Source organism: Hypanus sabinus, chromosome 3 (genome assembly GCF_030144855.1).
Source record: "Hypanus sabinus isolate sHypSab1 chromosome 3, sHypSab1.hap1, whole genome shotgun sequence".
Taxonomy (NCBI): domain Eukaryota; kingdom Metazoa; phylum Chordata; class Chondrichthyes; order Myliobatiformes; family Dasyatidae; genus Hypanus; species Hypanus sabinus.
In genome coordinates, this window is record NC_082708.1 from 171,960,843 (window position 1) to 171,980,493 (window position 19,651).

Below are 19,651 nucleotides of genomic sequence, written 5' to 3' on the forward strand. Positions count from 1 at the left end.
TACACTTCATAAGTTACGAGCTAAAAATGATTTTGGCAGATGAGGTCTTACGTTGAAGAGTTTTTAATTAACATTTTAACAAGCGACGACCAACACTTTATTAACCCACAAAGCCTCGGCATACGATGCACTAATTGTTCAGTTGACAGCAATCAATTCAATTATGCTTAAACCGACATGTTTTTTTATGAGTCCTGCTTTGTAGCATTGTTCTGAGACTTTTCAAAGAAATAATTCCGTGACATGAAAGTCACGACCAACTTTATTCTCTATAAATTGACATTTATCAAAGTCATTTTAGAGATGATTGCAAAACATATAGAAATTATTCCTTTCTCATGATTCATTTAATCAGCCCAGCATCACTTCCACTTGCTTGGAGAAGGCGTTAAAGCAGTTTCAGGATTCAAGATCATTTAATGTCATTTCCAGTACGCAAGTGTAAAGGAGAACAAAATAATTGTTACTCCAGATCCTATATAGCACAAAATAATAAAAATAATAAACACAAGAATAAGTATACTGTAAACACACAAGAAAACATTTTCATAGATTGACAATAGGTACAGAGGTGTCTGTGCATAAGGTGTTCCTGACAGGAAATGACAAAGTAGAGGTGGTGGGGGGTGTTGTGGCATGGGTTAGTGGGTGGAGAGGTTAATCAGCCTTACTGCTCAGGCAAGGTAACTACTTTTGAGTCTGGTGGTCCTGGCATGGATACTACAAAGCTTCCTCCCTGATGTGATTGGCACAAATAGTCCAACAGCAGGATAGGTGGGATCCTTCGTACTGCTCTTGGCCTTTTTCCAGAACCTTTCTGGTCCTTATGGTTGTTATAGTCAGGGGTGGTAGTGGGGACAAGCTCCCACTACCTATTAAATTCTTCCAATGGCGTGCGGCTCAAATAGCCTCTGACAACCAAGTCCAGCCCCCGGCCATCCCGTGTGGCTTAGCTACTAAGCCCAATGGAACAGTTTCTAGTGACAGAAGACGGGGCAAAGGTGGGTTATTGGCATCTTAAAACCAGTCGCTTCAGGCAGACGGGGGTCATCAGCTGTGATTGGCAGCTCATCTAGGAGGAGGAAAACTCTGATCTCAAACCCTCGCTGCCTTGTGGCTATGCTCACTCATGGGCAAATAAAGCAGTAAAGCTGTTTACTTGAGAAGTAAACCCAGGGAGAACCAAATGCAGAGCTGGAGTTCCTTAGACACTCCTACTTTGAGTTCAACACAGATGGCAAATCTTGTGATGCTGCTGGTACCAAACTGGGCATGTTACTTGGGCACCAGGTTGCTCTCCATACCAAACTGCACTGGTTTGCATATGTCGAGAGCTTAGATGCACTATTCATGGTCAAGCCTGACAGATTTCGTGGGGGGGGGGGGGAGAAGATGAGAGAGAGAGAGAGAGAGAGAGAGAGATTGATTGATTTTGTTTTCAGTGTCAGTAACATATTATGTATTGCATCTTATATGCTGGGTCCCAACACTAGCAGTGGGGTTGTATATTTAGAACCACTGATCAGGGATAAATATTAGACCATCAGATATAGGAGCAGAGTTAGGCCATTTCGCCCATTGAGTCTGCCCTGCAAATTCATCATGGCTCATCCAATTTTCCTCTCAGCCCCAATTTCCTGCCTTCTCCTTGTACCCCATCATGCCCTGACTACTCAAGAATTTATCAAATTCTGCCTTGAATATACATAAAAACTTGTACACAGCTGCCTCTGGCAGAGAATTCCACAGACTCGCCACCCTCTGGCTGAAGAAATTCCTCCTCATCTCCATCCTAATTGAAAGCCCCCCTATTCTGAGGCTGTCTCCTCTGGTCTTAGACTCTCCCACCTAGGAAACATCCTCTCCACATCCACTCTATCAAGGCCTTTCACCATTTGATTGGTTTCAATGAGGTCACCCTTCTGAAATCTAGTGAATACAGGCCCAGAGCCATCAACAGCTCATCATATGATAAACCATTCAATCCTGGAATAATTTTTGAAACCCTCTTCAGTTTCAAAACATCCTTTCTAAGATTGGGGCCCAAACCTGCTCACAATACTCCAAGTGAGGCCTCACCAGTGCTTTATAAAGTTACAACATTCCATCCTTGGTTTTATATTTTAATCCTCTTGAAATGAATACTAACATTGCATTTGCCTTCCTCACCACAGACACAACCTGCAAATTGATCTTTAGGGAATCCTGCACAAGGACTCTCCAAGTCCCTTTGCATCTCAGTTTTTTATATTTTCTTTCCATTCAGAAAATAGTCAACCCTTTCACTTCTTCTACCAAAGTGCATGACCATACACTTCCCAACACTGTATTCTCACCCATTCTCCTAATCTGTCTAAGTCCTTCTGTAGCTTCTCTACCTCCTCAGAACTACCTGCCCCTCCACCTATCTTCATATCGTCTGCAATCTTTGCAACAAAGCCATCAATTCCATCATCCAAATCATTGACATATAACATAAAAAGAATCGGTCCCAAGACCCTTGTAGAACACCACTATTCACTGGTAGCCAGTCAGAAAAGGCTCCCTTTATTCCCATTCTTTGCCTCCTGCCAATCAGCCACTACTTTATCCATGCTAGAGTGCTTTATCCTGCAATACCATGGTCTTGTAGCTTGTTAAGCAGCCTCATGTGTGGCATTTTGTCAAAGGCCTTCTGAAAATCCAAGTACACAACATCAACCAGTTCTCATTTGTCTATCCTGCTTGTTATTTCTCCAAAAATTCTGACGGATTTGTCAGGCAAGATCTTCCTTAGAGGAAACCATGCTGACTATGGCCTATTTTATCTTGTGCTTCCAAGCACCCTGAGACATCAATCTTAATAATGAACTCCAATATATTCCCAACCATTGAAGTCAGACGAACTGGCCTATATTTTCATTTCTCTGCCTCTCTCCCTTCTTGAAGAGTGGAGTGACATTTGCAATTTTCCAGTCTTCCGGAACCATTCCAGAATCCAGTGATTCTTGAAAGATCATTACTAATGCCTCCACAATCTCCTCAGTCACCTCTTTCAGAACTCTGGACTGTACTCCATCTGGTCCTGACGACGTATCTATCAGTTTGGCTTCTCTCTAGTTATGGTAACATCACACACTTCATGCCCCTGACACCTGGAACTTCCATCATACTGCTAGTGTCTTCCACTGTGAAGACTGATGCAAAATACTTTGTCAGTTTGCCTGCTATTTTGTTGTCCGCATTACTACTTCTCCAGCAACATTTTCCAGTGGTCCAATATCCACTCTCACCTCTCATATACACATTATTTATCTGAAGAAACTTTTGGTACTGTCTTTAATATTATTTCCTAGCTTACTTTCTTATTCTATCTTTACCTTTTTAATGACTTTTTAGTTGCCTTCTGAGGGTTTTTCAAAGCTTCCCAATTCTCTAACTTCCCACTAATCTTGACTCTATTATATGCCCTCTCTTCAGCTTTTATGTTGGCTTTGACTTCTCATGTTAGCTATGGTTATTTCATCTTTCCTTTAGAATACGTCTTCCTCTCTGGGATGTATATATTCTGTGCCTTCTGCAATGCTTGCAGGAATTCCAGCATTTGCTGCTATGCCGTCATCCCTGCCAGTGTTTTTTTTTTCCCAGCCAATTCTGGCCAACTCCTCTCTCATGCTCTGTAATTCCTTTTACTCCACTTAATATTGATACATCTGACTTTAGCTTTCCCTTCTTAAATTGCAGGGTGAATTTGATCAATTGTCCCTAAAGGTTCTTTTACCTTAAACTCTCTCATCACTTCTGGTTCACTGTACAAGCCCCATCCAGAGTACCTGTTCTTCTAGTGGGCTCAACCACAAGATGCTCTAAAAAGCCGTCTCATAGGCACACTAGAAATTCACCCTCCTGTAAACCAGCACCAGCCTGATTTTCCCAGTCTACGTGCATATTGAATTCCCTGTGACAACTGTAACATTGACCTTTTGGCATGCATTTTCTATCTCCCATTGCAATTTGAAGCCAATATCTTTACTATAGTTTGGGGGTCTGTATACAATTCACATCATGGCCTTTTTACCCTTGCAGTTGCTTAGATCTATCCACAATGACTCACCTTCCAACCCTATGTTACCATTTCAGTTTTTTACCAAAATAGCAAATCTGCCTTCCTGCTTATCCTTTCGATACCACATGCATCCTCTTACGTTAAGCTCCCAGCTATAATCTTTCAGCCATAGTTTAGTGATGCCTACACCATCATACCAGGCAATGTGCAACTGTGCTGCGTTCATTTACCCTATTCTGCATACTGTGCACATTCAGATGCAACTCCTTCTGTCCTGTATTCACCCTCACAATTTTGTCGCACCATGCTCAATCTTTTGAATCCTAACCTCATCTGAAGTCTTGCCAACATCTGCCTCCACAACCTCTCCACTAACTATTCTGGCACTCTGGTTCCCACCACCTTGCAACTCCAGTCTGAACCCCACCATGCAGCAGTAACAGACCTCTCTGCTAGGATATTAGTCCCGTTCAGTTCAGGTGCAAACTGTCCCTTCTCTTCAGGTCTCACCTTCCCTGGAAGAGAGGCTAATGATCCAAAAATCTTATGCCTGCCCTCCTACACCAACTCCTTAGCTATTAATACCTAGACAACAGTCTCGGAATATACTTTTTCCAGAACCTCAGCACCCTAGGCAGCTCCTTCAGTGCTGGATCTGAAAAATAGCTGGTGCACGTTGCTGCCTACACTTCTCTGGAATGTAACAGAACTGCAACTAAAGGGTAAAACACACAATGCATTGGAAGAGCTCAGGCAGCATCTATGGATGGGAATAAGCAGTTGAGATTTTGGGCCGAGATCCTTCATCAGGACTGGGAAGGAAGAGGGACGAAGTCAGAATAAGAAGTTGAGGGAAGGGGAGGAATAATTACAAGGTTGCAAAAGGTAGGTGAAACCCAGAGAGCTGGAGTGGGTAAAGAGCTGGGAAGTAGATTGGTGGAAGAGATAAAGGGCTGGAGAAGGGGGGAATTGGACAGGAAATGGCAGAAGACCATGGAAGAAAGGGAAAGGGGAGGAGCAACAGAGGAAGGTGATGGCCAGGTAAGGAGATAAAGTGTGAGAGTGAAACAGGGTTGGGAAAGGTGGAGGAGAGGTAGGGAAGGGGTCAATTACCAGAAGTTCAAGAAATCAGTGTTCACGTCATCAGGTTGGATGTGGCCTGACATGTCGAAATGGGAATGGCAGGTAGAATTGAGACTCTGAATAAACTTCTTCTAGAACCTCTGCAACCTAAGCAGTTCCTTCAGTACTGTTAAAAAGCTGGTGCACATTGTTGCTTACTCTTCTCTGGACTGTAACTTAAGTGTGTCAAGTACCCCCTGGCAAGTTACTTGTATCTTACATGTGGCAGGTACTTTCTCAGCATTTTTCATCACTGTATTCCACTCTTAAACTGATGGACAAAGCCTCTTAGTATCCACTTTATTTGCAGCACCAGGAAGACACACTCTGACTGCAAAGATAATAAATGAAATCCAATTGATTTCTTTTCAGTGCTTTGCATTCAGTATATTTACTCAAAAGATACCAAGTGCTTTATTTATTCTAAACGTGAATTCCCTGTTGGCTGTGCTGTAATTTAGTAAATAAAAAACCTTTAACGACAAATTGAGGAAAAATTTGCAGGGTTGTGGAGAAAAACAGGTATGAGATTGATTGGAATGTTCTACAGAGAACTGGTATGGATTTAATGAACTGAATCTTTTTCTTTATCATTATAAAACCAGAAGATAAGACCAGAATTAAACCATTTGACTCATTGAGTCTGCTCTGCCATTTAATAATGGCTGATCCATCTTCCCTCTCAGCCCCAATCTCCTGCTTTATTCCTGCATCAGTTCATGCCCTTATCAACTTCTACCTTAAAAATGGAGTGGACAGTCAGCGCCTCTTCCCCAGGGCACCACTGCTCAGTACAAGAGGACATGGCTTTAAGGTAAGGGGTGGAAAGTTCAAGGGGGATGTCAGAGGAAGGTTTTTTACTCAGAGAGTGGTTGGTGCGTGGAATGCACTGCCTGAGGCAGTGGGGGAGGCAGATATGCTAGTGGAATTTAAGAGACTACTAGACAGGTATATGGAGGAACTTAAGATGGAGGGTTATATGGGAGGTAGGGTTTAAGGGTTGGCACAACATTGTGGGCCAAAGGGCCTTACTGTACTATATTGTTCTATGTTCAATGTTCTATACCCAATGACTTGGCCTCCACAGCCATCTGCGGCAATGAATTTGACAGATTCACAACGTTCTGGCTAAAGAAGTTCCTCCTCATCTTGGTTTATGATTCCAGATGGTGATGCTCTCTGATGTATAACTGTCCACTCTTTGTTCACTTTTTTTTTACATCTACACCCCTTATTTGAAAACTGGAGAATCCACCCCTTCTCTAGACATACAGTTTTGTGCAAAAGTCTTCGACACAAATATATAACTAGGATTTACAGTACTGTATTTGTCAATGTGGAGCAGAGAGTGAGTTTGTAAATGCGGCAGGAGCAATGGATGTTGGGAATGGCATGGGTGGAGCACCATGAGAGGGGTGTGGGACAGGTGGTAGAGAAGGAAGGCCGGGCAGGGGGTGACAGAAGTACAGACACACCCACCCCTCAGACACCAAGCAAGGTAATTTGATTCTAAATAATTGATTTAATAATCAATGCAAATGATCTCTCTAGTGCTTCCCACTTCCTCTCCTCCCCATTCACCTTTTCCCAGCCATGATTCCACTCTCTCTGTCCTCTTCCCACTCTCAATCCACAAAAGAGACACATATCAGAATCAGTTTTGTCATCACTCACATATGCCATGAAATTTGGTTTAAATATATGCGCCTAAGACTTTTGCACAGGACTGTACAACAACTGTATGTTCTGCATTCTGTTTGGTGCTTTCCTCGATGTACATCCTGAATTGATGACAGGCAAACAAAAGCTAATCACTGAATCTCAGTACATATAACAATAATAAACTAATTACCACATACCTGTTGACTCTGCTTGTGCATATGGACCGCTCAATGTGGGAATGGCCTAACCCTATATTCGACAAGGGTTGGTACACGGACCCTTCTGTAGCTGGTAGTTTCTGTTCTGCAGCAATTGAACACTATGCAGTTGAATACCAGTCACATTGCCTGCTCATAAAGTTTACTATTGTATTTATCACTGCCTGGTCACCTCCACCACCCACCTCCCCCAAGTGCAGTTTCAAGTTCCTGGGTGTCAGCATCTCTGAACACCTAACCTGGACCCAACATATTGATACAACTACAAGGAAGGTACATTAGCAGCTATATTTCATTAGGAGTTTGAGGAGATTCGCTATGTCACCAAAGAATCTAACAGATTTCTACAAACGTACTGTGGAGAACATTCTAACTGGTTGCATCACTGCCTGCTACAGAGAGGCCACTGCACAGGATCAGAAAAAGCTATGGAGGTTTGTAAGCTCAGTCAGCTCCATCATGGGCACTAGCCTCCCCAGCATCAAGAACATCTTCAAAAGGCAATGCCTCAAAAATGCAGCATCTATCATTAAGGACCTGGATCACCCTCATCTCATTGCTACCATCAAGGAGGAGGTACAGGTGCCTGAAGGCACACACTCAGTGTTTTAGGAGCAGCTTCTTCCACTCTACCATCAGATATCTGAAGGGATAGTGAACCAGTCCATGAACCATGTTTAATCACTTTTAGGATTACTGACTTAATTTCATCATATACAGAAATATGGAGAGCTTTACAGTACCATCAGCTCTCTACAAAACAAGCACCTGGGCAGTCTCTTCATAATTACATAGAAACATAGAAAACCTACAGCACAATACAGGCCCTTTGGCCCACAAAGCTGTGCCGAACATGTTCTTACCTTAGAAATTACCAAGGGTTACCCATAGCCCTCTATTTTTCTAAACTCCATGTATCTATCCAGGAGTCTCTTAAAAGATCCTATGGTATCCACTTCCACCACCATCGCCGGCAGCCCATTCCATGAACTCACCACTCAATGTGTAAAAAACTTACTCCTGACATCTCCTCTGTATTGACATCCAAGCACCACAAAACTGTGCCATCTCATGCTAGCCATTTCTGCCCTGGGAAAAAGCCTCTGACTATCCACATGAGCAATGCCTCTCATCATCTTGTACACCTCTATCAGGTCACCTCTCATCCTCCATCGCTCCAAGGAGAAAGGCCATGTTCACTCAACCTATTCTCATAAGCCATGCTCCCCAACCTAGGCAACATCCCTGTAGATTTACTATGCACCCTTTCTATGGTTTACACATCCTTTCTGTAGTGAGGTGACCTGAACTGAGCACAGTACTCCAAGTGGGGTCTGACCAGGGTCCTATATGGCTGCAATATTACCTCTCAGCTCCTAAATTCAATCCCATGATTGATGAAGGCCAATACACCATATGCCTTCTTAACCACAGAGTCAACTTGTGCAGCAGCTTTGAGTGTTCTATGGACTCCGACCACAAGATCCCTCTGATCCTCCACACTGCCAAGAGTCTTATCATTAATACTATCTTCTGCCATCATATTTGACCTACCAAAATGAACCACTTCAATCTTATCTGTGTTGAACTCCATCTGCCACTTCTCAGCCCAGTTTTGCATCCAATAAATATCCAATCAATGTCTCCCAATGTCTGACAGCCCTCCACACAATCCGCAACACCCCCAACCTTTGTGTCATCAGCAAATTTACTAACCCATCCCTCCACTTCCTCATCAAGGTCATTTAAAAAAATCATGCAGAGCAGGGGTCCCAGAACAGATCCCTGAGGCACACCACTTGTCGTCAACCTCCATACAGAATATGACCCATTTACAGCCACTATTTGCCTTCAGTGGGCTAGCCATTTCTGGATCCACAAAGCAATGTCCCCTTGGATCACATGCCTCCTTATATTCCCAATAAGCTTTGCATGGGGTACCTTATCAAATGCCTTGCTGAAATCCATATACACTACATCTAGTGCTCTTCCTTCATCAATGTGTTTAATCACACCCTAAGAAATTTCAATCGGGTTTGTAAGGCACAAGTTACCTTTGACAAAGCCATGCTGACTATTCCTAATCATATTATGCCTCTCAAAATGATCATAAATCCTGCCTGTCAGGATCTTCTCCATCAACTAAACAACCACTGAAATAAGACTCATTGGTCTATAATTTCCTGCGCTATCTCTACTCCCTTTCTTGAATAAGGGAACAACATCCGCAACCTAACAGATCATTGCCAGAGGGTCAGCAATCTCCTCCCTTGATTCTCACAGTAGCCTGGGGTACATCTTGTTCGGTCCCGGTGATTTATCTAACTTGCTGCTTTCCAAAAACTCCAGCACATCCTCTTTCTTAATATCTACATGCTCAAGCTTTTCAGTCCACTGTAAGTCATCCCTAAAAAGACGTGCCAATCAGTATTTCCGAAATTACAATCTCCCACCACAATAACCCTGTTATTATTACACTTTTCCAGAATCTGTCTCCCTATCTGCTCCTGGATGTTCATGTTACAACCGGGTAGTCTATAAAAAAACAGTAGAGTTATTGACCCCATCCTGTTCCGAACTTCAACCCACAAAGACTCTGTAGACAAACCCTCCATGACTTCTTCCTTTTTGCAGACTTGACACTATCAACAGTGCCATGCTCCCACCTGTTTTGCCTCCCTCCCTGTCCTTTCTGAAACATCTAAAGTCTGGCACTCGAAGTAACCATTCCTGCCCCTGAGCCATCAAGTCTCAGTAATGGCCACATCATAGGTCCAAGTACTGATCCACGCTCTAAGCTCATCCTCTTTGTTCATAATATTCCTTGCATTAAAATAGACACATCTCAAACCATCGGAGTGAGTGTATCCATTCTCTATCATCTGCTTATCCTCTCTTTCGCACTGTCTTCAAGCTTTCCCTGTTTGTGAACCAATCCCCTCTTCCTCCGTCACTTCAGTTCAGTTCCCACCTCCCAACAATTCTAGTTTAAACTCTCTCCAGTAGCCATAGCAAACCTCCCTGCCAGGATATTGGTCTCCCAAGGATTCAAGTGCAAACCATCCTTTTTGTACAGGTCACACCCGCCCCCAAGCAGGTCCCAATGATCCAGAAATCTGATTCCCTGCCTCTTGCTCCAATCCCTCAGCCACACATTTATCCTCCACCTCATTCAATTCCTATACTCACTGTCGCGTGGCACAGGCAGTAATCCCGAGATTACTACCTTTGCGGTCCTGCTTCTCAACTTCGTTCCTAATTCCCTGTAGTCTGCTTTCAGGACCTCCTCCATTTTCCTGCCTATGCCGCTGGTACCAATATCTGTCTACTCTGGCTGTTCTCCTTCCCACGTCAGGATATCGTGGACGCGATCAGAAGTATCCCAGATCTTGGCACCTGGGAGGCAAACTACCATCCGGGTTTCTTTCCTGCATCTACAGAATTGCCTCTCTGACCCCCTAACTGTAGAGTCCCTTATCACTGCTGTCATCCTCTTTCTTTCTCTACCCTTCTGAGCTACAGGGCCTGACTCCATGCCAGAGGCACAGCCATTGTTGCTTCACCCAGTCGGCCGTCCCCCACCCCCCCCAACAGTAGCCAAGCAAGATAATTATTGTTAAGGGGGACAACCACAGGGGTACTCACTACCTTCTGACTTCTGCCCTTCCCACTCCTGACTGTTACCCATTTATCTGTGTCCCAAGGCCCTGGTGTGCTTATAGCTCCTCTCTATCACCTCCTCACTCTCCCTGACCAGATGAAGGTCATCGAGCTGCCTCTCCAGTTCCCTAACCTAGTCCCTAAGGAGCTGCAGCTGGCGCACATGTGGCTGTCCGGGGAGGCTGGGAGTTTCCAGGTCTTCCCAAACCTGACACTGAGCACAGAACACTGGTCTCACACATATTCTTCCTGTTTGTATTCTATACAGGCAATCTACCTCGCCTTGACCCGTTATCTCTGAAGATCAATTGAGCCAAAGCCTTCCTACTCTGCCTCCCTGTCCTCCGTCGCCCGCTCCTCTGATGCTTTATGAAGCTGTCTCCTTTTAAATCATTCTCGCTGTTCTACCTGGCTGATCTCCACGTGCTTGCGCAGTCGTGTCCCCAACAAACCTCGGAAGAAATAACCATCTCTTTTTAAACTCTTCTCGCTTTTAAATTACAGGAAACTTCAATGATTTTATTTATTGTGTTTATTTTTTTTTTACCCTGCTCTTTATGCTTATTGTGTTTATTATGCTGTATCAGATCCAGAGTAACAATCATTTTGTTTTCTTTTACATGTGTACTGAAGAATGACAATAAACAACCTTGAATCCCTTGAGTCTCTTTATTAAATTATGAGGGACATAGATAATGTGTATGGTCACAGTATTTTCCCCAACTTGAGCATATAGGTGAAAGATGAGAGAAAAAGGATTTCAAAGGGAAACGACAGGCAATTTTTCACACAGAGGGTGATGGGGAAATAGAATGGTAGAGATAGGTACAATTACAAAGTTCAAAAGATATTTAGACAACTACATAGATGGGAAAGGTTCAAGATGGATAATGGCCAAATACAGGGAAATGGGAGTAGTTCAAATGGTCAGACAAGCAAGTGGTATCGAAGGGGCTGCTTCCATACAGTATGACTCTATAATTGTGACCACTGGCCAGTAATGAAGTAATCCCTATGCGATGTCTTGAGAAATACTTTTCAAATGCAGTTCTGTATTAAACTGAGGTCGATCCCCCCACCCCCCCCATCTGAGGTGGATATAAAAATCCGAAGGTTCTCTTTGGAAGAACAGTCATCTCCGGTACACTGGCCGCTGGTTTTCACTTGTTCAATCTCTAAAGGCAAATTACCTGGACATTAACACAAAAATTATTGGGTGCTTGCAGAATTCCCCCATTTGCAACAATGGTGATATTTTAAAATTGCCTCAATGATTGCCTCAGTCACCTGTAAAAGCAAATTTCTTCCTGCCTGTATGCTGACATTTATAGCTTCTCTGGTTGTTATATTTTATGGAGGTCTAGTGCTTAGGAATTGAAGTTTATTAAACATAGCTGGGATTTGATTCCACTTAAGTAATATAACTTAGAGAAGTTACTTTATTGAAAGGGCTGTATAAATGTAAATACAAGTCAAAGGAGCTTACTGAATCATAAGGAGAGCTGCAACACAATTTTCTTTTTGAAGTTATTGGAATGCTAACCCCACTCTGCAGTTGCTACAAAGCAGCAACCTCTATGCACTGATTATGGATAATACGCAAGGCAAAGTTTTTCACTGTACCTCAATACATGCAAGAATAATAATGATTTCAAGTCAATGAATGGTGATAGTAAATACATGAGATTCCTCACTTTTTTTCCATTCACCCAATTTAAATCCCCACCAGTGAGAGCAGAGATTCAATTTTGAAATGAACATAACATTCTGCCTGGTGAATTATTGAAATTAGTTCCCTTTTTTTTGGCATTTCCGGCACCTTTCTTCCCTTTCTCGATCACTTCTGACAACTCTCTTTGTTTTCTTGATAATTTCTGTCACCGTTCTCCCCTTTCTTGACCATTTATGTCACTTCTCTCCTTTCTCCATCATTTGACACCTCCTTCCCCTTTCTCGATCTCTCTGTCTCCATCTCTGGAGACAGTTTATTTACTGATATCTTTTATAAACCTAGTGGCTCTCACAGCTAGTTTGACTATACCTCTTCTGACCGAATCACCTGTAAAAATCACATTCCCTTTTCTCAGTTCCTTCGTCACCACTGCATCCGTTCTCAGGATGAGACTTTTCATTTCAGAACAACTGAGATGTCCTCCTTCTTCAAAGACAGGGGTTCCCTTTCCTCCACCATCAACAATTCTACATTGTATCACCCACTACAAAAAGTGTGATTTTCCGATGGCCACACATTTAAATTCTACTTCCCATTCCCATATGTCAGTCCATGCCCTCTTCCACTGCCATGATGAGGCCACGCTCCGGTAGAAGCTACTCCTTATATTCCTTCTAGGTAACCTCCAACCTGATAGCATGAATGACAATTTCTCAAACTTTCTCTAACTGCCCCCCTCTCCATCACCATTCCCTATTCTTGTTTCTCTCTCACACATTCTCTACTAACCTGTTTATCAAATTCCTCTGGTATTCCTTTCCCTTCCCTTTCTTCCACTGTCTTCTCATATCAGATTCCCCCTTCTCCAGCCCTTTATCTCTTCCATCAATCAACTTCCCAGCTCTCTACATTAGCTGTCCTGCTCTCCAGGTTTCAGCTATCATCTGCCACCTTGAAATTATTTTCCCCCTCCCCCACCTTCTTAGTTTTCCCCTTTCCTTTCCAGTCCTGATAAAAAGTCTCACTTGAAATGTTGACTGTTTATTCCTATCCATGGGTGCTGCCTGACCTGCTGAGCTCCTCCAGCACATTGTATGTGTTATGCTTGTTCTTAATAAATGACAAACTTAGCATGGGTAAAGCTAATACATATGGCTCCACACGAGTGAATGTGACCAGCTCCCCAATGTCACTTCCAGATCCAGGTGAACAGTCCGTATTGCACACTGGAAACAACAGTGCTTTATTGTTTACACACATATTAACACATCTTCCCCCTTTAAAGAAAAAAAAAACACATTATGCCCTCATAAACCTGCAAGAAACAATAATCCTTTCAAACAAAGACATTTACATTAACTACAATTGTAATGAGTTAATATTCTCCCTAAATCACTCATCTACTTTCTTTCCATCTTTGTGGTGGTTTAATGCTGCCTTTTGGTCTGCCATTTGTTTCCACAGATGTTTTGCTTTCATGTGCTGTGTTCAGTCTCTGTTCTTGTTCTTGCTGTGTGACCATAATTCACTCCATGTGCCTCATAATGGAGCCCTGGACAATTTCCATGTGATCAGTGAGTCTTTGCTCAAGTTCCAGCTGATCGTCTCAATTCACAGAGCTACTTCTATTGTCCTTGTGTCATAGGTAGCAACTCCTCCTGTTGGTTTGTGTTGAACTGTTGTCATTGTTCTGACCTTTGGATCTGTGTTGTCCTTTCTTTTCCTCTTCAACTTCGGAGAGGATCGTGGAGATATTTTTGATTTCAAGTCTTTAACAGGAAGTCAATGATTGTCAGATTTTGAATCACAGCTGCATGATGTGTAAGCAAGACTGATGACTTCTTCATCGTGATCTCTCTGTTCAGCACTGGCATCCTGGCTGTCATGCTGATACAGATGACTATGGAAGGTGGAGTTCTTGAGCTTCTCTCACATAATCTCTCTGGAGCTCTCATGGATGTAGCTATGATTTTCTCAAGTTACATCAAATGAGCACCTGAGCCCCTCAAAGACCTTTGTGTACTCTTTCATGAGTGCTGCATGATCATCTTTGGTTTCTGAAGCCACTATGAAAACTCATTGCACAAGCTTGAGCTTTTCACATACATTCAGACCTAATGTTGGCTATACTACAGTCAGTAGCTGTGCTGCCCCTTGTGCTTGAAGGTCATTATAAAACCCCCTTTTACTGAAATGTTCTCTGTAGTATAGACTGTCACTTTTACCTTAACTGGGTAAATCTTGCTCTTTACTTTGAGAGTGTTGCAATGATCCATGGACAACAAATTCACCTGGCTCCAGTGTCAAGCTTGAATGGAATTACTCTCTCATTCACAGTCCCTGGAACAATCCATTCTGTTTTACCAGCACCAGCAGTCTGTAGAGAACCTACAAAGACTTCCTCTATTTCCTTAGCAATCATGCGTACCTTTCTCATAGTAGTCCCAGCTTTGCAGTCCTTTGCAAAATGATTCTTCTTCCCATAATTATTGTAGGACTTTTAATAAGCAGGACATATCTTTGGGATGTGCCTACCTCCACATTTGCTGTATTTGCTGTTTGACTCTATCTCATTGCATCGTCATTGCTTTGGAAAATGTCTTCTACTATGCCCTTCTCTTCCCACAGCAGGTCACTGTTGTTTCTGCCCTGGGCAGCTCCTTAGCTTGTGATCATGTGGTCTCTGCTGCCCTACATATATCCACAGCCTTTCTAGCATTAAATCTTTCTCTAAGTTCTTTCTTCTTTCTTCTTGAAGTTCAGCAAACTATCTTGTGTCTAACTAGTGAGTCTCTCAGATCTCCAGGCTCAATAGACTTACTCAGTGTGTGAAGCTCAGCTAAGTATTGGTCAAAGCTAACACCTTATTTCTGGTCACAGAAAAAGACTTCCAAATGGGATGTTTTTACTTGGGACAAAATATTCCTCAAATTTTGTCATCAGAGTACCCAACGCACAGCTAGCTCTTCAATTTGAAAGCTACATTAGATAGATTTGAATTGAAATGACTTTATTACTTGCATCCTTCATACACATGAGGTGCAAAAATCTTTACGTTATGTCTCTGCCTAAATGTGCAATGTGCAATTTATAATAAATTGTATGTACAACAGGACAGTCAATATAACATAGAAATACAATTGCATTAGCATGAGTTCATCTGATAGCCTGGTGGAAGAAGCTGTCCCGGAGCCTATTGGTCCTGGCTTTTATGCTGTGGTACCGTTTCTCAGATGGTAGCAGCTGGAACAGATTGTGCTTGTTGTGACTTGTGCCTCCAGTGGTCCTTCTTTGTAGATGTCCTGAATAGTGTGACGTTCTCATCTACAGATGCAATGGGCTGTCCGCACCACTCTCTACAGAGTCCTGTGATTCAGGGCAGTACAGTTCTCATACCAGGCAGTGATGCAGCCAGTCAGAATGTGCTCAGTTGTGCCCTTGTAGATGTTCAAAGCACACCAGTTTGGTGTGGAAAGGTAAATGTTTCTCCCTCCAGCTTTATATGTCAAATATATATCAACTCTCTGTTTTAAATGTTTCCATTTATCAGTTAGATTGTCAGTAAGCTGCATAGGTGCTGAAGGACTTAGCTTATCCATTATGGGGATTTTCAGTGCTTCCTGCCTTAATCTCTTGGTGAACTCCTGGCTCTCTTGCCTCACTAGCCAATCTAATTTGCTGCATCTTCCCCACCCTTCTTTGCCCTGTCATAACTATTGTCTCTTTCACAGTAGTGCATGGTATTCATTTACGCTCCGTGTTTAGATTTCACGCTGACTCCTGATATCATGTTATGGTTTTTCTTAATAAAGACAAACAGTATGTGTAAAACACGAGCTCATTTTTATTCACAGAACACACAACTAGTGGCTTCAGCTCGACCTGAGCGTGTGTGACCAACTCCTTAATGTCACTTTCAGTTCCAGTGAGTTCACTGATAGCGAAGATGAAATCCAAGAAAAGAGCCAGTGATGAGGTGGTAATTACAACACATCAAACCTGGGTGCCTCTGTTTTCACTTTCTCCAGCTCTGAACGTTGTTCTGGCACAAGACAATCTATCATGGCTGCTTTCTGGCCAGTTGAGGGGTTCCGGCATAGTTTGTTTTTATTTCATTTTTTCAGCATGCATGGTATTTTGCTCTTGTTTCACAATAATAAAGTATGTACTCTCTGTCGAAATTCAGTTTTAACTCTGTCCATAAGGCAAATGAATTTGGCACTGTGCCTGATCTAATCTCACTTCCTTGGTCTCTAAATTTAGAATCAGTCCCATTTCTAGGAATGGCCTCTGATTAAAGCTAATATTTTTCATTTTGGTTGGCAGCTGAAATTTCAATGCAAGAATAATGGCAGAGTTACGTAAGGCATCTGTATAAAACCCCAGGTAACCTGCCGATTCTTTCTCATATTTGCAGTTACATAAGAACATAAGAAATAGGAGCAGGAGTGGGTCATCTGGCCCATCAAGCCTGCTCTTCCATTCAATGAGATCATGGCTGATCTGGCCATGGACACATCTCCACCTACCTGCCTTTTCCCCAGAACCCTTAATTCTCCTACTATGCAAAAAATCTACCGAACCTTGACTGAACCATATTTACTGAGGAAGCCACTGTTTCATTGGGCAGAGAATTCCACAAATTCACCATTCTCTGGGAAAAGCAGTTCCTTCTCATCTCTGTCCTAAATCTACTCCCCCAAATCTTGAGGCTGTGTCCGCTAGTTCTCATCTCATCTGTCAGTGGAAACAACTTTCCTGCCTCTGTCTTCTCTATCCCTTTCATAATTTTGATGGTTTCAATAAGATTTGTTAATTTCTGCACAAAAATTATTTGCAGTGGTTGAGGAAAAAAAAATATCCAGCTTCATTTTACGTGGGAACTTTTCAGTCTGTGGTTCAATAACCAGCACAAGAGTGGAGTCCGTCACCAAACAGTGGGCCAACAAACAGAGGTGCTTCTCTTCTGATTCAGAGTGTTATGAACAGAAGTCAAGCGGGATATTCCATTGCAGTGCTGAGGGTAGGCTGTACTGGCTACACAGTTGCAGGTGATAAGCTTTGGATGAGTCATGAAACCATCCAATAGATGCAGATTTCATGATACTTTCTCAGAGTATACCAGGAGTTATACATATAGATCATTTGAGTCGAGTATGATGTTCTCCCAAGTGGGTTTCCCCTTCATGGAGAATGCCTGTGTGTGACTTTGTTTAACATGGGGAAACTGTTGCCCAGGCAGCCACCGCCGGGTCCTTGACAGATTGGGGTCAGGTTCCAGTGGCATGAATGCAGGATGGTTAGGAAGCCTTCACTGCCACTGTGAGTTGTCATCATCTTTCACCAGCTCCACTGCTGAGGTTGTGGGTGGATTGCTCTTCCTCTGGATCCTCCCCATTGACCTCACCACCATGGGTGACCCTACCTGCAGCTCCAGACAACGTTGATCTCGGGATCTCAGGAACTCACAAAGCTCTCCACCAACTCGAGGTGACATTCCTCGGAGAAGACAAGGAAAATATGATCTGGTCATTATCAGCTCGTTGTATATGCATGCATTGTGTGTGAATTTATGTATTTCCTGTAACAGAACTTGAGGCTCATTAAAATTCATAAAGTAATACAACTGTAAACAGGCCATTCAGCTCAACTTGTTGATGGTAAACTAGTTGCCTATCTATACTAATCCTCTTTTCTTGTGTTTGGCAAATCAAAACCTTCCCTTTCATGTACTTGTCCAAATGGTTTTTATATGCTGTAATTTTACCTGCACTCCCATCTTCTCTTGCAGTTCATTCCACATACTTCCCATCACCTTGTGAAAAACATGCTCCTTAGATGTTTTTTTAATTCTTTCCCCTTTCACCAAAAACCTATAGAGCCTAGTTTTATACTCTATTACCTTGGGAAAAAGAATGTAATTATTTACCCTATTGATGCTCATCAGAATTTTAGAAACCTAAATGAGGTCACCTCTCAGCTTCTTTCACTCCAGGGAAAACATCTCCAGCCTATCCAGAGTTTCTTTGTAACAAAAGCCCTTCAGTTCTGTCCTGTGAACTTTTCTGCACTATCTCTAGGTTAATTGTATCCATTTTACAGCATGGCAACTGGATTTGTACTCCAAGTGCAGCCTAACCAATGGTTTGTCCAAGTGTTACACGACTTTTCAACTCCCGTACCAATAACTTGTTCAGGCAACTGTATTTTTATCCTGAGATCTCACTGTTCAACAACACCCTCCAGGCCTTGCCATTCAACTGGTACATCCTGGTCTGCTTTAACTTCCCAAAATGCATCACCTTGCACATCTGCTATTCCTTTTCCCCACTTTCCCAGTTCATTTAGATCATGTTGTAATCTTAAATAACCTTCTTTGTTCACTATACCACCAATTTTGATGTCACTTTGGAGATTGTTGGTTGTCCAAGGCTATGTAAGGAAGTTCATGTCTTAGTAGTAGGTAATTAGTAATTGGTTTATCTTTGTCACATGCACTGAGATGCAGCGTAAAGATTTTGTTAGTATCATCCTATTCATAACTATACCAAGAGAAAAAAAAGTGCAGAATGTAGTTATTTCTACATGAGAAAGTCCACAGATGCTGAAAATCCAAAACAACACAAAATGCTGGAAGAACTCAGCAGGTCAGGCAGCATCTATAGAAATTAATAAGCAGTTGATGTTTTGGTCTGAGGGCCTTCATTAAGACTAGAAAGGAACGGGGAAGACACCAGAATAAAAAAGATAGGGGTAGGGGTATGAGGATAGCTAGAAGGTGATAGGTGGAGCCAGGTGGATTAAAAGAAAAAAGGCTGGAGTGGAAGGAACGTAATAGGAGGAAAGAGTGGACCATAGGGGAAAGGGCAGCATGAGGGGATCCAGGTGGAGGTGATAGGTAGGTGGGAAGTGGTAAGAGGACAGAGTGGGGAATAGAAGAAGAGGAAAGGGAGGGAGAATATGTTTTTAACCCAAAGCAGAATTCAATATTCATGCCATTAGGTTTGAGGCTACTTAGATGGAATGTACCGTAAGGTGTTGCTCCACAACCCTAAGGCCTGCCTTATCTTCACACAAGAGGACACCATGACCAACTGGTCGGAACTGGAATGGGAATCGGAAGGAAAATGTTTGGGCATAGGGAAGCTCTGCTTTTGGCAGATGGAGAGGAGGTGTTCAATGAAGCGTCCTCTCAATTTACAATGAATCCATTCAATGTAGAGCAGGCCACATCGATATCATCGGATATAATAGCTAATCCCAGTGGGTTCG